This window comes from Phragmites australis, chromosome 9 (genome assembly GCF_958298935.1).
Source record: "Phragmites australis chromosome 9, lpPhrAust1.1, whole genome shotgun sequence".
Lineage (NCBI taxonomy): Eukaryota > Viridiplantae > Streptophyta > Magnoliopsida > Poales > Poaceae > Phragmites > Phragmites australis.
In genome coordinates, this window is record NC_084929.1 from 1,005,642 (window position 1) to 1,025,733 (window position 20,092).

The following is a 20,092-nucleotide window of genomic DNA, read 5'->3' on the forward strand; positions in this document are numbered from 1 at the left end:
CCATATTTCTTGGTCCGCTGGTCCACATGTCAACGACTCATCGATATGGTTGTACGCATACCTAAACTACACGCCTAACTCTTTATGTAGTGATATGTTTTTTTTTGGCGGTCGTGCAAGTTGGATCAAATTCAAGTAAAAAAAGGTCAAGTGGCTTTTGTGATAAGGAGGTTGAATAAAAGTTGCCTTTGAAATTTCCTTCTTCTGATCTGGTGATAATTAAGGCCACTCCTTACTTGTGCAATTGCATGCCTCTGCTTTAATTTGGTTCTAATTCTCGTTAACCTAGCATTATCATTGTAAAATTATTACATCCACTAGCCAGTGGTTCATGACGTATAGCACCTTTAGTGCGCATTTTATTTTAGTGTGCTAGTAGTAACCCTGGCCGCCGGCCCATCTTAGAATACATGTTCATTTGTGATTATTTTAATTCCTTAAATAATGATCTGCAAATAAACTAGATCTAGATAATGGTGTGTAAACCATTGATCTAAGCAATAGATCTATCGCACACGTCAACCACATGTTCATCACGTTAACGATAACACGAAGGAACATATCTAAAGCATGAACAACAGAACAAATACACCTGTTGCATATACACGTTCTATCATGACATATCATCCTAGATCAATAATACTAATAATAAGAGTAAGCAGCATCGTCATGAACAGAATATGCATTAACAACCCCAATTTATCTATCTACTAATGGATCATAATGACTTACAGGGAAGCACTCCTTCAGCGGTTGTTGTAGAGTCCAATCCGCCGAAGAAGACAGCGAGCAACATAATGGAAGAAAGTAGATGCATTGTCGATGTTGAGGAAGCATATGATCAGCGAGCAGTCATAATGATGCTTCCCAAAAACTTGATTCGCTCCTAACCCGTGCATGTTCTTGAGGGACAATGGTTTCATAAACCTACTCTCCCAACAACGTTGGCACACAAGCACCGGGATGGAGTAGTCTTGCTATGGCGGTGCAGTAGAGAGAAAAAGGCAAAAACTCTAACTCTCATATTTCTTATGGTGGTGGTCGGTAGATATATATAGAAACTCGTATGGTTGAGATGCCTCTTAACTGATGCGAACTTTGTATCTTATAACCGTGTTGACCACCTTCCTAGTAGCAAAAGAATAAAAACTAAAAAAAAAGGTTGTGCTTGCGCAAGCTTCTGGACCTAATTTCGACGGACGATTCACGCAGATGTCATATGCTCGCACCCTTCTCTCCAACCCTGATCAGGTGAGGCGAGTGAGCACGCACGTGTTGTTCTTGTCCTCCCATCTAATGAGATGGAGGGCACAACTTATTTTAAGTTGGTCTACATCAACATCTATCCACTAATAAGGTGGAACTAAAGAACAATATCCTACCTTGACATGATGGGTATTTGAAATTTATTAGGAAGTATCATGAGCCAAGCACATATATTCTAACATACCTTCACAAGATCTCAAAGTATGACTTTACATCGCTTATCATATCCATTCGTGTCCCAAAAATAAGTATGCTATCAATATGCAAATACAAAATTACTCTTGTACCCACCATTGTGGTAGTACACGTACTTGTTGGCTTCATGTACTCACAAGATCGGTAGATATCAAAGTTTTTCAAACTTCTCGTGCTATTACTTAGGCACTTGCTTTAAGGCCATACAAAAATTCCACCAATTTACACTCCTTACCCTCTTGTCTGGGTATTACAAATCCATCATACTACTCCATATAAATATCCCACGTCTATTTGATTAACGAGATCTTTCCATTTAGGAAAACTGTCTCCATGTTTATTTGATTAACAAGATAAATCATATGAGTGTGGCTGATAGGTATACATAGAGAACCTGGGGTGGTTTAGACATCTGTTAACTGATATGATCCCCATATCTTATGAACCATGTTGACCATCTTTCCACCTAACAAAAAATAAAAACTAATCATACATGTATAAATTATTGGACCTGATTTCAATACACCATTAATGACGAGGTGCTTGTCTATCCACAAGCAGAGTAGGTCTGCAACCGCCGGCCGGACTCCACCTCCGACGGGAGGCCGGTGCATGTGGGCCTTTGGGTGCGGAAGCTGGGATGGATGATCATTGGACCCGACTGTATTCTGTCATGTTATGCGGATCCCATGCATACAGAATTCTGGCCCAGCCTTACCACCCTGTGAATAATTGTGATGCCATTGCTCATCGTAGCATACAAACCTGCAGTACGAAATTACAAGTATATCGGGAAACGACATAACTTGTTAGTCTGGTTCGCATTATATGTATCGAAATTTCCTTGGGTTTGGCGTCTGCTTGTATTATTTTATGCGGATGATGGAGCTTGGACTTGTATTACGAGACGGAATTTAACTGCAAAAGTCTTATGGTCAGTCCCAGTCCATGAAACACAACACTCCTGGACTGACCGGCCCGTGAGAAGGGATTAAAATTTTACCAAAATTTTGATAAAATTTTATGAATTTTGATAAAATTTTATGAACTTTATTCCTTAGCATATCTTCCATTTTTCTCTCCATTGGCTTCTCCGTAGCACCATCACATGTATTTGCTCTTACAAAGTCAGTTTCTATAACTAATATGCATGCTGGGCCGTTCTAGGCCTGCCTAAATGCAGCGCACCAAAACAAAGCATGAGATCTTCTTCTCATTCTGGAAAAAAAATCTTCTTCTTCTTCCAGCTGCAGCCTGCAGGTTGGTCGATCTGGACCTCTGCTCTGCTCTGCTCAGCCTGCCACCATCGAACAGTTTCGATGAGATCCGTAATCAGCTTTGACAGGAAATGAGACCAAGAAAGAGACTTTGCTGCCGCAGAAAGCGAGATCATGCCAAGATTGAGATGACAAAGATACACAGCTATATAAGCGGTTAAATGGACAAGTTTTGACCTGCCTTTTTTACCACTTTGACGATGACTTGGATTGATGGATGGATTGGGACCTCTACCTGACATGACGCAACTTTATCCTGACAAGTTACTGGTAGTCTACTGCTCCTACCTACTACTGGACTTTGCAGGCTGCAGTTCCGCACTGAACAGCTAGCTTCTTTTCAGATTCCATGATATATTATTTTCAGTACTTACTTTCTGCATAGTCAGATTTAGAAAACCTAGTTCTGTAACAAATTCCAGGATTAAACCCTTAATTATGGCCTATATATTGATATAATGACACACATATATATAGATAGATAGATATAGATACGCAGCGTGGGCACGAACTTTTTATTTTTACATTTCTTAAATCGAAAATTTCAAAAATAGACATCTTTTTGAAAAAAAGGGGTCCTATTTCTGCATTTTTTTCTATTTAAGAAATATAAAAATATAAAAATCGTGTGGGCACACGACAGTAGTAGCAGGAGATGCAAACTAATGACATGTGTATATAAATCAAATATATTGAATGTACAAGCAGGGATGTAGCAATCGATGGTATATACACCACAAATCTTGTGGATGGATGTATATATCGATGCATGCATGCATTTCCCTCTCCTAGCTGTGGTCCTCTAGTGCTGATGGATATGGATATATACATGCATGCTACCCAGATAGCAGCTTTCAGGTGAGAACAGAACACTACATGTATGGTAGTAGCATGCGCTGGGATTGGGATGCTAAGGATATTAACCTAGCTGCTAATAGCACCTGATGAACCAAAAAATAGGAGTAAATAAACCCGATCGACTGAAGAACGATCAACGTAATCGAATTGCATTACGGATTGTTATTAGCTATACATCTACTCCTGACCTGTATCATATCAGCTGCAGCTTTAATTTGGGTGGTCCTGCACTAGTTTAGTTTGAGCAGACAAGGCGATGTGCAGAGAAATAAATTATATGCAGCGGTTGTCCCTTGCTACAGCACCATTGGATGGCCGTAGCTATCCTTAACGTGATACCAAAATGGTTATGAGATCTACTTAATGTTAATTATATATGTTAAGTAATAAACATGTATGATAATTTTTTATTTAGATAAAATTTACTGTTTTGAGATCCACATTAAGAATAAATAATTATCATCAGAAAAAGACTATGCAACATCGCCACATAAAATTTATTTCCGACGTGCAGGAGATCGCTCAGATGAAGAAACGGATTGTGGACGCGACCCTTATCCAAAAAATGAATAAATTAAACATGTGGCATGCATGCATGCATCCCTGGTCCCTGCTTATGTTATATTATTTGGTTTTAGGCAGCCACAAGAATATAATCATGGATGGATCATGGGTACACAATATGACATGATCATATATATATTTTTTTAAAAAAATGATAACGAATTAAATCGATTATCTATCTGGGGACATCGATTACCTAGTAAACTTTATAGTATATACAAATTAAAATCCCTAGCTAGACAGACAAAACATGTGAGTGAGGCCATAAGAAGAAGAAGGGCACATCTAAAAGGAAAAGGAAAAGCGCGACCACTTTACAAGAAACAAAGGGGGAAAAGTAGTAAAGTGCAAAAAACGTACAAATACTAGCAATCTAGGTTTGATTTTCTCCGTCCTCGGCTGCGATAGATGGCGACGTTCGTGGCCCCTGGAACACCATGTAGCGAGCACCACATCTATCATGCATCTACAATCGATCGAGCAACTAACACTTGAGACCGGCCACAAGTCACAACCTAAGGACATAGCCCTTCTCTTTTGGTCGTTGATTTGGGCTCAATTTAACAAAATCTGTATGCAGTGATGTTGAACGCAACAAATTATAGGGGTTATGTATACATGCACACGATTGAAGAACTCGACCACGCATAAAGAGACATGTGATCGATCGAACATCCTTTCATTTCACAGTGTTTTTCGGTTGCGACATTCATGCATGCATGCATGCATTCATGCATGCATCCTGTATGTGTATGGACCCTCTTAATCTTCTCCTGTGGCACGATGAGTGCATGGAACTTAACGAGATGCATGCAATGTTAGCTACACGAGTAAGCTCCGAGGAAACCTTTACCCGGCGGCAGATGTTTTTCCCTTTCCTTCGGGCCGGTGCTTTCTCTTTTCTTTTCATTTTTTTTAAAAAGTTTTTATTATGTGTCGAGGTTAATCTCTAACCATGATTTTGAGGTGTACTGATCGGTGGATGCGTGAACAACACTTTTAGTGTTCGTATGCTTGTGATGAATTAAAGGACATGAAGGGGTATCCAGATTCAGGTCTCTCGAAGGATAACAGTCCTACGTCTTGTATATTTTGTTATCAAAGTTTGTGAATTGGTTACATATGAGTTTTTTTGCTCTTGCTCCTCCGCCCCCCTACAAACCAAATCTTACTCTCTTTATATACTAAAGTGGGCTCTGTTTAGCAGACCTATATCTGTCTAGATATTCTACTCTTAAATTATCATCATGGAGAACTTGATGAACCCAACTGATGAGAGGATTAGGCCCGATCTTTCGTTAGGTAATGGTAAGTTGATTGGTGGAGACTCGACGTTGATGATTCAAGACATCCGATCGGGACAGAATGCAACCCTTGCAATCGCTACACCACTGCTCTGTTGGTTATCAACCGCGCGCGGCACGATTGACCTCGCCAAGAAGGCTAATTCCTGCAAGCGAATTGAGAACACAAGCAAGAACACGGAAGAACACAATATGAAATTGCAAATATGATTTCACAAACCAAACGACGGCGAAACTGTTCAATGACAGATTAATCTAAGCAAAACCCAAAAAGTCTATGACAACGATGGCTAGATATATGAAGAGGGGCGTGTTAGGGTTTTGGGTGACCAGGGGGGCGTCCACAACTTGGGCTTAGACCAAGGCCTGATATGGCCCAAAATTGTGACACAGCACATTATTTTGACGACACAAAATAATCCACTATGAATCTGGAGCTGGGACCAGTACCAAAACAAAGCTATCGTCCTTAGCTTTCCAACACATCAAAGAACACCTTATTTGGACTCCATATGAAGAAGTTATGGACGTTTTAGTTCGGCGCTGTCTGCTGAATCTGAACCAAGTTCCGACTCCGACTTGAAATTGGCTTGAGCCCCGTCCGACTTGGCTGTTCTATAGGTGCTTCTCTCATATTTCTAAGCATAAAAATTCATAAAAATTGAGTAGCATCCCATCCTTATAATTAGTAGTATGGACAACGAGTACGAATTAACCTCATGAGTTAAACGGCGTGCACGAGCCCGTGTAATTGGTCCTTGTAATGGATCAATCACCGGAGGATCACTTGTTGTGCGTGTATCTAAATGAGTGATGTCCTCATCACCAACTTGCCCTGAGAACTATGCACGTCCATCCCATCCGTGGCACGTCGCCGCACTTGCCTCCCTCGGTCGCATGGCCTGTCCCATCGTCATGCGCCGCAGGATCATCTACCAAATCGTCCTGTCCCCACGCCTTGCGAGTCCACCTACAAAATCATCCACTTGTCTGGTCGTTCTACAGATCATGTCCCATTCGTCGCGTGGCACAAGCCGTTCCGCAACACCCCCCCTTCGTAGCAATTTAATGCTATGAGATAGGGCACTGTCCATCTACGCTGGTCACGACTTTATTTGCTAGAGGAGGTGCTTCGGGAAGAAAAATACTTGAGTATATATCAATAAATGTGATTAGATAGGTTAGGTATAGGCATCTCGCGACCAGCAACAGCTGGTAGCGGGACCATATTATATCATAAGGAGGCTGATTGCGCAAGTCTTGCACTAGTCGTGCGAGCCAATGGCTGGTCGCTTGATGGGCCAGGGTTCAGAAAATATCCCTCACCGGTTGCCACATCTCTTGTGGGGCTCGTTAGCCAAAATACCTCTTACTCAATATTCTGACAGTAGCCCCCAAGCTTCTCTATGGCTATGATCAGATCTGATCGCACTACTTGGGTCCTATGGGAATATAGTCCACCCAGAAAGTAGTCATTGATGCCGTTTAGCTTTTAGATTTGACTCTGAACTTCACATCACGTGGAGAGGTTAAGTGTCCTGAAAAAGAAAGAGAGAGAGAAACATTGATTGGCACTGGGCTCGAGGGACTTTCGGTTCCCTATGTGCGCTCCCTTGGTTTTTGGGCGGTTTGGATGCTACTCTGGTTGAGGTTCCTTAGTACTTCTGAGAGTGAGGTGTTTAAGACGAGATAGGTATGAGAAGCTAAGGTGTTGGTGTCCAGACGCAACCGCGCATGCCAAGTTTTGACTGGGAAGCAGTCGTAAGCCCATTAGGGTAGTAAATGATATGATCGGGGACATCCCCCGCAGTAGTTCCACCCTTCATCCCAGGCGTGAATCAATGGCTGGCCGGGCTATAAAAGCAGGAGTTCACCCAACTAGCCACCCACCGAAGTTTTTGCAAGTCAATAAGGCAAGTCTTCTTGTGGATCATGGCGTCCTCTTCCCATTCCTCGCACGGGAACGTCGATGATCTTGGAGGATTTGGCAAGAGCCGAGTCGCCTCTGATGCCGGCTCTGCTCGTTGTGGTGCTCCTGAGGGCAAACAATCTCTAAGTCCTTCATGCGGGGTTGGAGCCGGCTGCCTTCGTGCTTCTCTCATTACAGAGAGGGTCTCCCACTGTCGCTCTCACCTGATCTCCAGCCTATGCGTTTGCCTCGGTCGAGATTATTGACATCTCCGACGACAAGGAGAAGATCAACTGGAACCTTCTGGAGGAGGGCACCGACAGAGAGGAGAAGGTATAGGATGTACAAAAGGAGGGTCAGCCGGGTCCGTCGGCGCCGGTCAGTAGCTCCAGTAGGGTCTTCGCGCCGGCTACCCTCCCTGGCCCGTACGCAGGCCGTCGTCCGGTTCCTGGGGCAATCAGCTGCTGCCCTAAGGAAGATTATAAGAGGTTTCTTGACTCGTTCAAGGGTAAGTAGGGGTCCGCATACTTCATAATTCTTGGAGGTGGTGGATCTTCATAATTCAAATTATTGTACTCTTGGTTATAAGCATGCTTCTGTCTATTTACATCAATCGTAGAGTTTTGTTATTGGGATGTTGTGATGAAATATTGGGACATAGCTGGTGATGTTGATGAAGAGTTGATATGGTACAAGTTACAGCTTTGTTATGTTGATGATCTCAGGATACAAGGGTGTTTTGGTTAGGTGTAGATGCTTACACTTGAGTCCAAATCGCGTTTGCATATGAAGTTACTTAACCTTTGTGGTCGTGTCCTTGCTAATACCCATATGCATTTTTATTGGAGTCGGACTATTTATAAGTGCTCATTATGGATTAAGCCTTATGAGTACCTTCGTTCTCACGTGCTTTATTTGTTTTTTTAGTGAGGAAGAACTAGTATTTGGCTACTTTACGCCCACAGATATTGGTGATGAGCAGGAGTAGTGCTATTCTACTCATGTGTTGTTATTTTAAGGTGGCGTCTTAGGGCAAACGACGCTACCCATCTTTTGTTGACATGTAACTTATTTTCGCTACGTAACTACTCTAACAAATGTTCGGGTTATATATTTTGTTGTAAAGTTTAATCTATTTAAAGACTTGTAACTTAATTTAATTACTCGCTCTTTATTATATCTTTTGATGATGTGCTTGTTGTAAAGGCGGGTGTTCCGATCCTGAAAGTTAACACATATCGGGACTACTAGAATAGTATTTTGGTTAATCATTGTGGGGCGTGATTATAGAAAATAATCGTCCTAATGATTACCTAGAATACTGTTTGGACGGTTCCTCGTAGATCCGGACTTCACTGAGGCAGACGAGTAAGCTCGGTCGCGTTCGCACCCGAGTTGCTTGTGGAGTGACGTGTCCCTCATGTTGTCTCTGATATGTACTCCGATGTCATGGACTTTATTGGTTATGCATTGTTGCTTAGTGCTCTATGTTTTATTAGGCTGATGGAGTTTATTCACCGTCCCTCGTGTTGTATGACTGTGATAACATCCATTATAAGACTTTTATTTACCAGCAATTGATCCAGAGAATGATATACTAAAGGGTTTTAAGCACCGGAGATAACCTAAGACGCTTCACCCAGTTACAACTCAAAAAATTATCAATTACAATATTGGCTGAGTAGACCAGTTACAACCACGTTCCTTAGTTACAATCAGTCATAATTAATATATATAAGGACCGGAGTTATGTTTTAGATTATACTACAATTACAATCGTGTTATTTAGGTTGTACATCATTAGACAAGAAATTCATTAGGAATTACATTCATCCATAACGCAATTGCAACTCAAGTTTTTTTATTTACGTTTTGTGTAAGTCTCTGTCTCGCGAATTGTAATTCTACTATTTTTTAGATTGTAACCGGAGATATGCGCAGACATGAACCACAGTAAACATATTTGCAGATCTACATAATATGATCTTTGATTTCGTAGATAGAGAGACTCCAAAGCCTTAACTAAATTAAGAGATTAAGGAACCTTTGCACTAGGGAATGAGATTATCTGACTTCAACGAGCTGTGAACCATTGATTCGATGGTACAGTGTGACGAACCGTTGTACAGTATTGGATGTCAGAGACACTGTTTATCCTCTCACAAAACACTGTTACTCTCTGACTCACCGGGGTGAAGTCAGAGGAACCAGGTCATTGCAATAGAGTGGTTGGCAATATGTAGATGCTTTCCTCTTCTTTGTTAATGTAGAGAGTTTATATACCCATCAAAGATCATATTTATATGCTCTCGCTAATTGTAAAATCCAACGACTTAGACTATGCATATATGTACATATATAGTTTGTACAGTCCAAGTTACGTATGTACTACGAGTATAAAACAAAATCCTGTGCAACTTATTTAATGATTAAGTTGATGGCCAATCATCGCCTGTGTGTATACACATGTCCATCTCATCTTTAACCTAATAAATTATACTAATCAAGATCTACATTGGCAGGCAGTGCATGTATCCGTTGCGAACAAGTACGTGCGTGGCAGAACGGCGTAGCTTTCATCCTTTCTTTACAGACGCAAGTGCTCTCTCTCTCTCTCTCTAACAACTCCTGCCTCCAGCGATGTAAGAATCGCCGGTGGTGATGGCGGTCACCCGCCGGTCGGCGAGCCGGTGTCCAATGACGGCGGCCGCGACACGTACGTGGTGGCCAGGCTGGCCCTGTCGTGTTGCGCGCCGCACGTGTACGAGCGCGTGACACGTGGGCCAATGGGACGCCAGGGCCACACATGGGGCCATGTGCGGGAGGAGGGAATACGACAACCGTGTCGGGCGCCGCGCGGGGCCCACTCTCTTTTCCTCGCTTTTCTTTTCAAAAAAAATAATACTAAAATGCCAGTACTACTTAATTAGTACTTCTGAGGCTATGTTTATTTTCTCGTAGGATGGATTATGGATCGTAGAAGTAGAAGTTTATTTTAAGTAGATTATTGATTGTATTATAATTTAAATATATATTTGTAGAATCTATTTTTAAACTCTAATAATTTATTTACAGAATCCACGATCTACAATTCAAAATGCACAATCTAAAGCAAACAAACAAAACCTAAATAAGAGTTAAGTCTCGTCATTAGTCTTTGGCTGTATAAAATAGCAATACTCGAGGGAGGGAGTACATGTAGTACTCCAATAGACAAGCCGTGTGTGTGATATTACTTGATGTTCCCTATGGCTAATTAGCCTTAGATATGTTTATCATGTTTCCTAATCCCTAAGGACACAAATTACGAGGTTGCCAAGCCATATACTCCAGGGCTAGCTGCCGGGTGCGTGGCACAAGTATGTGCGGCCCATGTTCTTGCCAGATGTTAAATATATATAGATATCATTTACCATTAGTCAAACAAAAAAATATTTAAGATTTATTACATAAAAATGGTATTAGTATATTTATCATGAAAAATACTTCTAAATAACTGTATTAGTCAAAGACATGTATGGTAGGATGTGTTGATATCCAAAACGACAAGGAAAAAGGAATGAAGTTAGCGGTGATTGTTTTTTCTACTCTTCAAATGATATGAATACAATTATATGATATTCTGTTATCAGTATGAACAAATTAAATGGAACTGTAGGAAAATTGTACAAAAAAGTGTAGTTATACACCCTCAAAATAGAAATCCATGCCAACAATTTGCTTCACTGTTGAACCCTACGTGCTACCCTACGATTTCAGGATGCAAATAATTAATTTGAGCTCACGTTTTGTATACTAATTTCCTTACTATCACAGTATCACTATTTATCAACTATATGAAAATGGCTCGCGTAAAATTCTCTCAACAACATTTATGTGTAGCTTTTATTCAATTTTACAGATATATTATGATAGTAATTTATAATCAAAATAAATGTTAAAGACCGTCATCTCTGAGCACGAAAATGGAAAACCCACTTGTTTTTGGCCGGATGAAGAACTACTCATCCACACTCCTTATTTCCTAAAAAAACAATCCTACCACTGGCTCCAACTATATATGTAGATAACATGAAGGCCCGTTTGAATAGGCTGCGCTGCGTCTTCAGAGCTTTGCTTAACTAAGAAAATGGTTGTGACTGTTAAATTTTTATTGTTATTTTTTACAATAAATTTTTAATTTCTTAACACAATAAAAATCAGAAAAGCTCATCATAGCCTGTTTCGTTGCTTTTCGTTCGTTTTAGCCATATCCGTTTCCTTAGCTAAAAAAACTACCGAAAATCGAGACAAAAACTAGCCGTTAAATATCTTCTAACTTTTTTTAAAAAAAACTACTTTTAAATCTATGTAAACGGGGGAAGACAGCAATGGTAGCTAGGTAGCTGAAACCGAGAATTTGGAGGTTAGTGGAGGTATTAATGGCAGCACATGATTCGTTTTGACCGGTAAAGTCGTTGGGAGGGGAGGAGAACGAGGCGCCGTTGCATGGTTGGAGTAAAACCGCGCGAAAAGCTAGGCCAGGCCATGCACATTCCGTGGTCGCCTTCTTCCCCGACGAACTCCGGGTTTCCTTGGATCGCTGCTGCTTCAATTCTTTCGTCAAAACTATTTTCTGCCTCAATCCATTCCGTCTGGTCGATCTCCTGCTAGCCTACATGTTTGTAGCACGATCGAGCCTAGCTAGGTGTACGTGATCCTTATCTCTTGGGTCTCCATACATGCACATGTGACATACACAAGGACAAAGTCCTACGTGGGATGATGGCCAAATGCACGTCTGATTTTGCAGTTGCACCTCGCCGTTTCCTTCTAATTGAATTTGTTGGTATGATCACGACAGAGAAGGGAGATGAGCCTATACTATCCTAAAACATTATATCAGTGACAGGATTTGTCACTCTAAATACGTCACTAATGATAACGATCACTAGTGATGGGTTATAACTTAGATCCATCACCGATATGTGTCTTCTATGGCCTGATGAGACATGTGACTTGTCATTGTTGACCGTAATTAGTGACGGTTAGCTTTCAATCTTATCACTAATGTTCTGCCATCAATGATATTTGTATACAACTACCCATCACTAATAACATGTCACATATGACGGGTTTTTGCTAGAATCCCATCATTGATGACATTCTTTAGTGACGTGTGATATTGTCACCCATCACTAATGTGTTGATCTCCCCTTCGATTTTCCTTTTTCTTGGCTGCAACCTGAAGTAAAGTTAGAATTTGACAGTCGTCTTCTCTTGCAAACATAATAACCATGCACATCCACATATCCATATCGAGATTAAACATCGAGATCACTTAAGTTTACATAATAACATCGAGATCACAAATTACATAAGTCACCTTGCTTGTTTTAGTTCGTCGACAATACCATGCCATAATCAAAACGTACAACGGCTCAAGTCCACATCAAGATAGTACAAATACATAAGTTTAAAATTGAACCATAAATTACATAAGATTCAAAACATTTGGTCCCTACAATGGAACTCACCTTTCTGAGAGACGACTTCGGTCATTATGAATGAGATGATCCTTTCTCTAATGTGGAAGAGTGCAGCATCCTCGATGTTGACGTCAGGGAAGCTATATTCTTGTTGAATGGAAGTAGTTATGAAAAACTTATGCAATTAATTTAAGCAAAATCATTTTATTAGATATTAGTAATGAATGAAAGTAGTTATGAAAAAACTATGCAATTATTTTACATATGGGGATTTCATATCCTTTGATGCAATTGTTAGCAGCATGTGATGTACAACGTAGAAGCCACATGTGTTACCCGGTGGTTGTTGGTGGTACTGGAGAGGGGGGAAACCCATCATTTCGAAAGGGAAAAAAATAGTAGTAGAGTATTTGCAAATATGTCTCTACTAGCATTTACCGTCAGTGTGCGGGGCTCCTTTGGATCATACTTTGGATTGTAATGAATATATCTGTCAAAAGCGCTACATGCAAAGAGAGATCCATTAGTCAACATTTGGAAAATTTTGAAAAGTTCAATATGTAACCTAAGTCATGAAGAACTTACTCGTCGAGAATTCATTTGACAAAAGTATAGTCATGTTCTTCCCGTTTGATGTCAGGTCCTACTACTGGTCTTGCTGAATTGAGGTACCAGACCAAATTCCACTTGGGGGCATGACCGGTAAGATCCAACGGCAACCCGTGTTGTGGGTGGCCATCAGGTAGTTCTTCTTTGAAAAGTAGCTCATTGCCCTAGCCATATATCCCACAACGAATTTCCTATCTTGTTCCATCATCACCAAAAGCGTCATTATTGGTGATCAAGGAACCTGAATCGCTCATTCTTTCTCGTTTCTAGCACCAAGTGTCTACGGATAAGAAGTTACTTATATTAGAGAATTAGTGGTAATAATTAATTAACATCTAGTTTGAAAGGACTTATAATTTGAAGCATCGTAATAACCCCATGTCCAGGGCATCGAGATTGAAGAGGTCGTATAAATCGTTGAAGTCCGCAATGGAGTAGTCGTCCCCATTAAAGAAGTGACGATTTTGGTACTGGACGACAATGGAAGTCTTCCTCACTCTACAAACTTGCAGGTAATAATTATGCAACTTGACACAATGTTGTCCCTCTCTTCGAAGGGCCTCCCAAGCTGGAATTTTGGGTTACCCTTAGTCCAAGCTGCTCCTACCTCACGCTTCTCAACGATTGAGTCCTTACTAGAGAGCTTGGACTTCTTCGATAGCTACTCTTAGACCCTACCTTGGACTTTTTCTTCTTCTCTGGGTTGGCTTCAGGTTGCCTAGCTGGAGGCAGTGGATTTCACAAAGGCGACGCAACTAGCTCATCTAGAGGTAGAGGTAGGGGTAGGGAACACGGTGCACTTGAACGTCCAGGTGGATCGCTTCTAGATGGTTCCGGGTGCAGCAAGATGGTCCAATTCTTTTATTGGATCCTTTGAAGATGAGCTTGACCAAATTTTCAGATCTCATCAATGGGGGGACGGACAAATATGTGTCCACCGCATTGTCATGTACAAAATCCACGAAGACCATAGCATAGCCAGGACGTAACAGGACCGTATGTAACACCTGGACCTCTGGATGCACCTGTCCCTTTGCAACCACAATTTGGTACCCACCAGGTCTTATAACCAGCGGGCATAGCGTGGGCCCATCAAGAAGGTCTATCGTATCCAGCTCCATAGATGGACAAAAGGCAAGTTGTTTGACCGTCTTGTAGGCTTGACTACTCTTTAGTCCAGCAATGGGGCTATTAGCTGCTGGTGCACTTAGAATTATGACTTCTTGTGCCGCAAACCTTTGCAGGAGATCTTGATAAACACTCTCTGTGATTGTCTTTGTCAATGCTTGCAAATCGATTATACCAGACATCTTTCTCTTCTTGTACATATCGACGTGTTGGAGAAGGCCTATATACCAACCTTGGGAACTGGACACGCGTTGCACGTGACCTGGGTGCTTAGGCTTTTCCAACGCCGTGCAGAGCTCATCATGTTCCCTGACCTCGGTGAATGAACCTTCAATAGATTTGACTGCTATTTCTTTCACCTTTTCAGTGACTGTCTGGGTTTAGCGGCTTTTGAATGTGATTTCTTTGCTTTCTGACAGCTTACCCCTCGCTCGCAAATATGACCGTGATCATCCCGGCAATTGCAACCAAGGATTCTCGCGACCTTCGTTGACTAACTTCTCATCCTTCGCCTATCATTTATCCCTTTTCCCCACGTACCTGGTTGTGCCCAAGTTGTGGTTCTACTTGTTCTTTGCCCGAAGCTACTTCTTTTATGAACTCTCCTTTTGGAACGTCTTTGAGCTCTTCAACACCACAAAAGCTTCCTAATCCTTTCTTTTCATATATGGGTACTTGCTGAAGGGCACCAACCATTTTGCCGTATACTCGTTCACAAGCTTGCTTTTGTGGCTTCTCCAAAGTTTGGCGATCATTTTCATAGCTACCTTGAACCCCTTTTGCCTTCATATTCTCCAGGAACTCCAAAAATGTATTGATGCCATTATTGAACAAGGTGTTCTTTTGATCCACAATGAGGTCATCGAACTTCGAAAGGATCAATGACACCCTCTCCCGAGCATTAAGGTCTGCGAGCTTCCGCAAGCTCTGCAGGGCCTTCTTCTCCATAAGCATGTCGTTATCATCGATTCCGTAATGGTAATCTTATCTGTCGGCCACTTTGTTTGTGTCCTTGGCCTTCGTACTCGAGCACCACTGGCACCTGCTTGTACAGATGTCTAAGATTGTCCTTTGTCAGAGGATCCTGATGAAGACTTGTTAGCAAACATCTAATAGAAACGACATACATCTAAATATTAGTAACTATATTCACTTTTAGTATTTTCTTATAAATATAAATTTACATCCAAATATGATACATATTATCTATGGCGAAGATCCTAATTTCTACATAGACAAAGATAGGTCCTAATCTCATTCGAGGATATGTGGTCCTAGTAGATTTCCATGCTTTTGTACGATTCTAGAGAAAATTCCCATAGTATCTCCACTCTGTTCTCTAAATACACGTCTCGACAACGAGTCAAGAGGGTGTATATCCGAAGAACAATAGGGAGATTGCCACTGAAATTCTCTCTATAACCATACAAGAGTATAGAAACCTGCTCGGGTTACATATCCTCGAGCTGTCCAAAATTCATGGACAATTCAGAAGCATCTTTTATAAATATAACATGTTGTCAAGTCATATTTATAATCAAATACTCTCGAACGGGAGATGTAGGTGACCCAAACTAAATTCACTTTTAGAATTTTCTCACAAATTTAGTTGTAACATTATGCAAACTTTAACATAAAAATAATGGCACTAAATAGAACCAGAGCATATATTAAGAGATATATGGCCAATATCCATCTGATCTATCAATGAAGAGCACACAAGAGCCTAGGAGGAGGAGGTGTCCACATCGAGGAGGAGGCATCGACATCGAGGAGGAGGGGACATTGGGTGAGGAGGAGGAAGCGACGTTGTCAAGGAGGAGGGGGTGGCGGTCTTTGCGACGTCGGGTGTGTGGCAGGAGGAGGACGAGGGTGGCGACGTCGGGAGGACGAGGGCGCTTGGGAGTTAGGCGAAATCAGAAGAGGAGAGGTCGAGTGCTAGGGTTCGAGTTATATATAGACTAGTCATTAGTGCTGGATTATAGCTATCACCCATCACTAATGTTAAAGTCATCAGTAACAAATTATATTTGTCACCCGTCACTACTACATTTACTACCTATCACTAACAACTTTCACTACTCGTTTGCTAAAGTTAGTAAATTAGTTACAACTAATTTACTCATTAGAAATTACTAATTAGAAAATAGTTAGAAGTTAGAAATTAGTATATTAGCTAGAAAATAGTTAGAAATTCATCTAAATTCAGTAAAAATCATGAAAATTAATCTAAATTCAGCAAAATTCATGAAAATTCGTCACAAGTAATCTAAATTCATCACAATATGATAGAAAGATACTGACGGGTGTCATAGATTCAAACTTAGGGTTTCAATCCACATGTAATTCAGACTTAACTGAATATTACAAATATTACAAATTTGAGGTTACATTAATTCATGCATCATTTGGCATGCACTCGCCGTTTTCGTGCTTTCTTGACATAGATCCCTTTGTTATGGTCGGAATGCGGGTATGGATTCTTCTCGTTCTGTGCAATCAGTGGCATGATTACAATAGCAAAATGGGAGATTTCATCAAATTGATTGTACTCGTCCTCATCAACTACGATTTCGACTCTGATGATCCATCTTTTCCCGGTGAGAACCACATGTAGTTTCTTATTTGCCGTTTCAGTCACATAAAACACATGGTCAACCTGTTTAGCGAGCACGAAAGGTTTTTGTCCTTATATCTGACATGTTTGAGATTTTTTGTCCTTATCTCTGACATATTTGAGATTAATGCTAGTGAATCTATACTTATCTTTCGTAATGCCCTTTGTCCCGTGTACCTAACGACACCGAAGCAGGGGTACCTTGAATCCCAAGTAATCCAGCTCCCAGATCTCCTCTATCTGACCATAGTATGTGCTCCTGTGCATATTTTTATCACAAGCATCTATACGAACACCACTGTTCTGGTATGTGCTTTTTTTTTATCTTGGGCAAACATGTAAAATATGTAACTATTTATATCGTACCCTTAATATGTTGTAATTGTGTATATAGGGCTCGCTACTAGTTTCCTGATCAAATCACTTGTAGGAATACTCAATTGATTGATTCGATCTCGAAACAAGTGTTGAACCTTTGTATATGTTGCTTCACAAGCCAAGCTTTGGTCCGTCTAGGATTCTCTTGAAGAAACAACTGTTTGTGCTTGTCAATATATGGAGACACTTCGCTCATTTATTGCAACACGAGGAAATAAGCTTGGTCGAATGCCTTTGGATCAGGACTAATTGCATGTTTCCCTATAATGCCTTGACCTACAAGCCTACCCTCATGGTGAGAATGAGGCACACCAATTGGGTTATCTGGGTCTGTGTAATCAACGCACCACTCCACTACCTCCTCCGTAGAGTAACCCTGCGCGATGCAACCCTCAAGCAAAGCTCAATTCCTTACGTACGACTTGAGAACGTATATGAATCTCTCATATGGATACATCTGATGTAGAAACACGGGGCCAAATAAATAAATATCCTTCACAAGGTGAGTAGTGAGATGGACCATGATATTGAAAAAGGATGGTAGAAAATACATCTCGAGAAGACATAGCGTCTCAAAGTGTCTTTTTGTAGCTCGGCTAGCGCTTCCGAATCGAGTACATTCTAACCAATTGTATTGAAGAAAAAGCACATGCTCATGATAGCCTCTCAAACACCAATTGACAAATATCTCTAATTCCAACCACAATCATATGTGTCAACATCACATGGCAATCATGAGTCTTCATACCACCAACCATTTTCAGCTTTTTCACCGAAACAAGTCTTCTAATATTAGATGAGTAACAGAAGGGAACTTTCACACCCTGCAAGAACTCGCAAAATTCTTTTTCTCAGATAGGGTGATGCAAGATGGGGGTAGGAATTTTTCATTATCCACATCCTTGGTATGAAGCTCTGGTCTTAAGCCCATTTATTCAAGATCAGCTCATGAATGTTTATGATCATTTGTTTTCCCCTTAATGTTGAGCATTGTACCGAATAGACTGTCATAGATATTCTTCTCTACGTGCATAAGGTCAATAGAGTGACGATGTCTAAGTATTTTTAATAATCAAACTCCTAGAGAATTGATTTCTTGTTCCACATTCCATTTTCATCACTCTTGGAGGATCGTTTTCGCTTGCCAAGGACAATATTGATATTCTTAACCTAGTCATAGAAATCTTGCCCGCTAAAAGACCTTGGAGGTGATGCTTTCTCACTTGTACCATTAAAATGAGACTTCATTTTACGGTACGGGTGGTTAGTGGGAAGAAAACATCGATGCGGCATGTACATTATTTTCTTTGACTCGTTCAACCACATACTCTCAGTGTCATCTAAGCATTTGAGGCAAGCTTCACCTTTTCTTTTACTCTGCACTGACAAGTTATGAAGTGATGGCAGACCATTGATGGTGACTAACAACATAGCATGTAGGGTGAAGTATTCTCACTTGTACTGATCCCAAACCTCAACCCCTTCAGACCAGAGTCTTTTAAGATCATCCACCAAAGGTTTGAGGTACAATTCGATGTCGTTACTAGGTTGTCTCAAACTAGGAATTAAGGTCAACAACGTAATGTATTTATGTTTTTTACAAAACCAAGGTGAAAGGTTGTAGGTAGACAATAAAACATGACAGGTGCTATATGAGCTACTCATGTTACCGAATGGTTTCATGTCATCTGTGCTCATAGCAAATCTAATATTTCTTAATTCTTCAGCGAACCATCCAAATGTGGAATTATTGGTTCACCATTGAGCGGAATCTATGGTGTGTTGTATCATTGTATCGTTCTTATGACCCTCCTAGTGCCACCACAACAATTGGGACTCTTTTGTGTTTGCGAACAAACGTTTCAAAAGAGAAATTACAGGAAAATACCACACCACCTTCCTAGGAGGTTTTTTTCTCTTGATGCCTTCCTCCACGTCACCATCGTCATTTCTACGCTTGTATCGATAGGTTCCACAAATAGGACATTGATGCAGGTCTGCATACTCTCCATGAAACAGGACACAATCCTCCTTACATGCATGTATTTTTTCTATTTCCAATCCTAAATGACAAATTATCTTCTTCACATTGTAGACGATCTTGGACACCTTGTTCTCCTCTGGTAACATGTTCCTTAGCATATGCAACAATGCTTTGGAACTCCTATCGGATCAACGATGAGTTGCCTTCAATTGTAGAAGCATAAGCACCTCAAACAGTAGCATGTATTTCTCCTTACAACTAGGATAAAATAGTATCTTCGAGTTTCACACCAGTTTCTGAAATTTGGCAAACTCACCATCACTATACTCGTTGTGCCCTCAGCATTGCACACTATTTGGTCCACATTCTTCATCAAATCCACATAGTCATCATTGAATCCTAATATATCTGCGTCGCTGAGATAATTATCCATATCACCGGCTGGCGGGAGTACTTGATCCATACTACTATCCGAGAGGACCTGATCCATTTCCCCTTCATTAACGTTTTCCTCGCCATGTTTGTTCCAAATGTG